At 40.0% G+C, this 7,031-nt stretch overlaps 1 pseudogene; it reads right to left on the bottom strand.

Annotated features, from left to right (window-relative positions):
- Positions 1 to 775: 775 nt before the first annotated feature.
- Positions 776 to 7,031, bottom strand: part of LOC106567315 (immunoglobulin-like and fibronectin type III domain-containing protein 1) — a 64,883-nt pseudogene continuing 58,627 nt past the window's right edge.

The following is a 7,031-nucleotide window of genomic DNA, read 5'->3' as shown; positions in this document are numbered from 1 at the left end:
CCTGCCTGTCTCCCAGGTTGGGTCAATGCCATCTCGATTCATGTCCTTTTAGGTTGTGGAGTATCCACATCAAACATAATTATCAAAAACTGTCACGAATGTCTTATGGAGTAGACCAAAACGCAGTGGGAATGTGTATACTCATCTTTTATTGAGAAGGACCGTGAACACTGAACAAAATAACAAACACCGACGAAGACAGTCCTGTAAGGCAACACGCTGTACATGGAACAACTACCCACAAACACAGTGACATAAAGCCCTTACTTAAATATGGCCTCCAATTAAAAGCAACGAAGAACAGCTGCTTCTAATTGAAGGACAAACCAAAAACCCTGAACATAGAAATAGACACAGACATAGAAATATACTAACATAGAACATTGCCCCAAAAACCCCGAAACACACTAAACAAACACCCCCTGCCACGCCCTGACCAAACTACAATAACAAACAACCCTTTTTACTGGTCAGGACGTGACAAAAAATGATAACTCTTGGATTTGTACTTACTATCCCCAACAACCGCAGTGCATGTCTACAAGCAGTACAGCCATGCATTTTGGGAAATAACTTAATTCTACCATATAACAAACTTTACATTTTCCACCTTGATACATAATAATGTCTCTACATGCTGAAGCACTGTAAAAACACAATGTTTCTCATTTTGCGAGAGAGAGAAAGAGAAACGATATAACTCTATTTTATGCAACATTCAATGACATTACATTCAATTCTATTCCGACTCACACCGAGGTACTAAACACATTTGTCAGAGCAGGTCAGTTGAGTTCTCATCTCTGACTGTGAGTTTGGTGGAGCACTCGGCCCTCCCCAGGGCACTTTCTATTTGGATGGTGTACTCGCCCCAGTCTTTGGGGGTCACGCGGACTATCAGCAAGGAGCAGACACCACAGATGGTGATTAAGTATTTGGTGTTTGGCTGATGTTGTTGTGGTACCAGGTGACGCTAGGCTTGGGATTTCCCTTTATGGCACATATAGCATTTGTAACCTTTGGGAGCTGTGTGCTGTCTCAGTGGCACAAGGAAGGATGGAGCAGTCTGCAAATCACAGGTCTTGTAGGCTGGCATGTTCACCACAAATGTTCCTAGAGAAGAGACAGGTCAGAGAGGTCGAATGCTCATCTCACATGTCATGTAATGCATATGTTAAAATGGCAGCATTTTATAAAAGGTTAATAGATTGTTTGTAATAAATAGATACATAAATAAATATAATATAAATACATATAATAATAAATAAATATAATAATAATAAACAGGAATAACACATTAGTACTTAATGTTGAGCTTAATGACTTAGCTGTTATTGATTATACTGTTATTATTGCCAGTCTATCCATATGAGCTGGTTATATGACTTGGCAAAGGATCTCTTTACTTGGCTAGTAATAGCATTCTTCCTCTTACTTCCCCAGGTGGGCGACTCAGATGGGGCAGACATGCCCATGTCCTTCTTAGCGTAGACACGGAAGTGGTGAACTTGTTGTTGAAGAGCCTGTCGGCCACTGTGCTCCATGAGCCTTTGATGGAGTCTCGTTTAGACACAGAGTAGTGGAGGTGATCATCACACTTCTCATCAGGGGACGTTCTCCTCAAGTTCTACTGGTCCTGGGGGCTTGAGATCATCTAGTGCCAGAGTCAGAGACATGAGAGTCAGTAGGATGTAACTAACACTTTGGGATGAAATTCTCTCATTGTGAGAATCGTTGCATCAATCATGGCCGACGTTCATTGTGACTGCTGATATTTAAAATACTTTATTTGTGAGTGCTGACCCTTGCCATCTTTTTCATGTTGTGCAAGTTCCAATTAGCCTCGCAAGCCGCCTGATCTCGCAAGCTTACATTTAGCAAACCATTAACGTAGGAGATCAGGTATCTTGTGAGGCTAAGTTCCAATCCCTTCTCAGTCTGAAATAGACTGGGAGAGCTTCATTGTATGTTACTGTACCTGTAAGCCTGACCTCCACGCTGAAGCTTTCCTGGCCCACCCGGTTTTTGACCCCTATGGTGTGGATCCCTGAATCAGAGCACTCAGATGAAGTGATCAGTAGCTGAGATGACAATTCAGAGTTGGAGATACTGACCCGCTTCAGCACAGGAACATCATCCTTCAGCCACGTGACTTCTGGCCATGGGGAGGCCTGTTAATAACAAGATGATTAGAACATTATCAGGATTGAAAACACCAAGCATAAGCCAATTCCAGGAAACTACCGGAAAGACCTACCAATGCAATCTGGGGATAACAGTGTTTAGAGAAAGATGAGTTACCAGTTTTACTTCTTACCTCAAAGTTTAAGAGGATCCTGACAGAATTTCCTGCTCTCACCACCATGAAACTTTTCATCTTATTATTGGTGAATAATGTGTCATGGAAATTCTTACACAGGGACACGCAAAGTCAATCTTAAATGAATCATTCTTTATTACCAGGGCGCTGGAGAGGTTCCAACCAATGTCGATCAGGAGCTCCACAGTCCCAATAATACTCTTATATACAGACAAGTTATATTTGCATGATTTAGCTTATTCATCATTCATAATTAATTCATCATTAACGTTTGCTTCCTTCATGTGACAGACCAATACCTCACGAGGCTTCTTCTCTCTAAGCTGAGGCCTTGAAACTGAGATATACTTTTATCAAAACAAGGTTTGGGCGTACTGCAGATACTGATAGTGAAGATTTGTTCAATCAGTCACTTGCATGAACACATACATTGGTTATTAGAAAAGCACCTGAATAGAACACAGAAATTGCTAAATAGAAAAGCACAAACATAAAAATTGTGTGATAATAATCATTACATTTTAATGTAAGCAAATAGATTTTAGCTTCTATATCAAGATACATCATTATAATAAATCATACAACATGTTAAATAACACAATTAGGAAAACTATGAAAAAAAAACACGTGCTGCTGCCTATTTGGGAACTTGGGATCCCCAACTTCCAAACAGGGATTCCAACCAAGTTGCAGGCACATGCTCTGCTTGTGGGGAATTATTCTTAGCAACAGTAGCAATGTATTCGGAAAGATCAGTCATATTAGAAGAGTGATCTGGGACAAAAGTACAGCATTCATCGCCAATGATTGCACAAGTGCCCCCTTGACCTGCCAAAAGATAGAATTGGCTCTGTCTTGCAGAGCCAATTCACATAATTATTTTAGCATTGCCAATTTTCTCTACGTGTAATGTGGTCTGTGTGTAGCTTGTGTAGAGGAGTCAGGTGCAGGACAGCAGATAGCGAGCCCACATAAAGGACCGTATTGCATACAAACAATTACTCACAAACAAACATGGGGGAACAGAGGGTTAAATAATGAACAAGTCATTGGGGAATTGAAACCAGGTGTGTAAGACAAAGACAAAACAAATGGAAAATGAAAAGTGGATCGGCGATGGCTTTTAGGCCGGTGACGTCGACCACCGAAAGCCGCCCGAACAAGGAGAGGGACCGACTTCGGCGGAAGTCGTGACACTACGTCTCTAGAGATCTCCCGAATTTGGTCTAGGCAATATGCACATTGACTTTCACATTTCACACGTTATTTTGCCTTAGGGAGAGTCTACTGCCCAAAACTACAATGTCAAATAAATGGACTCTTGGGCAATATATTTCATCATCCGAATGGGTGGGAATAATGATGGATAGAATATGAAAATGAATGTCTATTTTATGATACTATTAAAAGTTAAATGAAGATGTTATAACGAAAACATTGTAACTTGAAGAGTTTATGTGTATATGATGTTTACATACTTCACGTTGTGTAGAAAATATCCAGACTAATGATAATGTTTTTGTGATGTTAATACTGTGATTTTAGTTGTCTAAACGTGATCATACTAAATTCTAATACCTTGCCTCGTAACTAGCTACGCCCCAGGGAACCCCGAGAGTGTGTCATAAAGACGGAAATGCCCTTTTTTACCTGAGGGTAAGAAGCATGTGAATTAAGAATGAACATACAAGACTATGATGACCAGTGCTGCAGACCCCAAATGCAACATGAGGTTGAAGAAGACAAAGAAAACCTCTTAAAAGGATCGGACACATTTTTTCAATTTCAACATAAACATAGATCCAGCCAATGTATCAATATACACTGAGTGCACAAAACATTAGGAACACCTACTCATTCCATTACCAGGTGAGTCCAGGTGAAAGCTATGATCCCTTGATAAATCCACTTCGATCAGTGTAGATGCATCATTCACCCAAGTTTCGTCAAAATCAGGCCAGTGATGTGTCAGCTATCGCATGTAATTAAAGTACGAACAGATGGAGGGAGATCCATAGTCCCTCCCCAATTTCATCGTGGGGGAAATGTATTAAGTAATGGTATATTTATTAAGTTACAAGTAATTAGTAGAGGCATCCTGTTATCTTAGCAAGCAGTAGGCCTAGGCTACAGTAGCTAGTTACACATGCTTTTAGCAGAAACCCTTATCCAGAGCAACTTACAGTAGTGAGTGCATATATTTTCCTGCTTTTTCATACTGGTCCCCCGCGGGAATCAAACCCACAACCCTGGCATGGCAAGCGCAATGCTTTACCAATTGAGCCACACTGGACCACATACTATGCACCTGCTGCATATCTGGCCCTGAAATGAAGCGGTTCTGTATTTTGTATGACAAATATATTCCTACCAGCAGATGTCAGTCATGGCATGCCTTTCCCCAAGTGAGGTACTAGAAATGGTTTCAAAGTCTTTACACATCACAGGACAATAATAATCCAAAGTGCACTGTGCAGCCTGTAACACATTTTTTATTATTCTTGTCCTTGAATCTGAATAGCATTTTACATATTCACACAGGAGAATGGCCTGTAGTTTTAGGAAGTGTTGTGTCTTGATAAGAGCGATTGTATATATATTTAAAAAATCCATCCCAGAAGAATGTGCATGCATACTTCACATTCTTCTAGAAGTATGTATACAATAGAGATACTATACCTCTGTTTATTTCATCCATAATAACTTGAACATTTTGATTGTTTGTGTTTTTCATATTCAGATCTGCCTTAAAGGCAGCATGACCTAAACTGATTTGATTGGTTGTCCAGAATATTTCTAACCTCAGGACACAATCAAAATCAATTTACCTCATTGTGTGGAATTTGAAAAACAATACACTGGTGAGTGAAATAGCGAAACTTTTGTTCGATCACTGTCCTACTTTTTTTTTTTTTTTTTTTAATCTTCTTCATGTTCAGCATGTGAAGGGCCTGGGCATGCAAAGACAAAGGGATGACACGGAAGCAGATGGGACAAGAGACATTCCTCCTGGTAACGACTTGGGGAAAGGGAGAGGAGAAGCACCATTCTGGCAAAGACATGGCTGAGACCTAGTACCTGGTACAGAGACATTAGGATACATATGGTAAAGACAGGATAGATTCCAACATGGAGACATAGAATAATATGGTAACGTTTGACTTAAAGTCGCAAGTTCTGAATATACTGAGACGTAAAGTACTATAAACCTTATAATACAACACCATAAAGGATAATACCAGTTGGTTTAAAGTGTGAACAATTCAATAGATGGGGTGAAAGACAAATACAGGTACAAAGGCATTTATTCACATTAAGAATGCTGTTTTGTACATTGTTAAAGACATATCCTTTATGGACTAACATAATGAAGAGGACCAGGTTAGTAGAGAAATACAAGTTCATTAATTTCTTGCAGATGTGGTTCAATCTCAGACAATTTATTGTTGTAGAGATGTTCCTTCTCTTCTGTGTGACATGGTACTAGACCCTAGAGCTGTCCATTTAGTCGTCCTCCCCATCCTCAGGGCAATTCCAATGTTCTTGTGTTGATGGTCACCTCTGATTGAATGGCTATATTTCAGAGAGCTGCCTGTGTGTATAAAAGAGACAGCCCTACTCTTGAGACTCCGGCTCATCTGCATAGTTCAATATTCAATGAGACTGAACATTCATTTGAATGTTCATTGTTTTAGGTCTTGCAGTAATCTCTTCTAAAACTGCTGATCACTTGAAACAATATGTTCCTATTTTGATGACAAAAACGTGTTGTAGTCGATTCCTTGTGTTTTGGTTTGTCTTGGGGTTGTTCATCTCATAATAGACTGATCAGGCACCTTGGTACATCCATAGAGCCTGAGGATTACAAGTTGGCAGGAGCTCTGATATTGCCATTCTGTGGTCCTCAGTAGTAAGTTCTTACTCATTACCACAAAGCAAAAATATTTGTGTAATCAGTTCCTTTAATGTAATTTCATAAAATACTACTAATCTATCCCACAAGGGCCCACTAGCCACACTGCATTAAGAAATAACCAAAGTACATTTTTTTCTTACATTGGGTTCTTATCTACATAAGGACAGCCTTTTCGCAATATGAAAAAAGTAAAACATTTTCCTGTGTACGATGGGGAAATAATTGGCATGATTAAAGCATTTTTTTGTAACCCAGCTATTAGCAAATATTATTTTACTTGGCCAGTATACTTAGCAATGTTCAAAGCAGGCTTTCTGGCAACATACAGTATCCTGCCAATATACTGTAGGCTCCTGCAATACGACAGTGAACCACAAGGGCTTCCCATCCTCATTCTCTCTGGCAATCATAAGGGGCCTTGTGAATATAAAGCTTAATTTGATGTCTTCTCTGTCTTAGGGAGAATCTCAATTACATGCGCCTTGCGTCTTCTCTCCCTGCCTCATCAAAACCTATTGAAGGAGAAGGTCAGAGGGGTGGGACCTCTAGCTTTCTCATCCAACAGGTTTTGAGAAAATGAGAAGGAGAGAGGACGCAAGGAGTATGCAATTGAGATCTTCCCACAGTCTGTTCTGTGCCTGAATTAGGAAGGACAGAAAGGAATACACATGTATACAGTAACTCCTTGGCCAGTGGCTGTCTGGTCTGTGACCTAGGAATTCTTCAACATCTTGGCAGATGTGTGTGATCCAAAAGCTCAGTCAGGGGGATCTCTGCAAGTGAAAACATTATGTA

This window comes from Salmo salar, chromosome 13 (assembly GCF_965601325.2).
Source record: "Salmo salar chromosome 13, fSalSal1, whole genome shotgun sequence".
In the NCBI taxonomy this organism is placed as follows: domain Eukaryota; kingdom Metazoa; phylum Chordata; class Actinopteri; order Salmoniformes; family Salmonidae; genus Salmo; species Salmo salar.
Note: the sequence above shows the minus strand (reverse complement) of the source record. Positions and strands in the feature narration are given on the sequence as shown.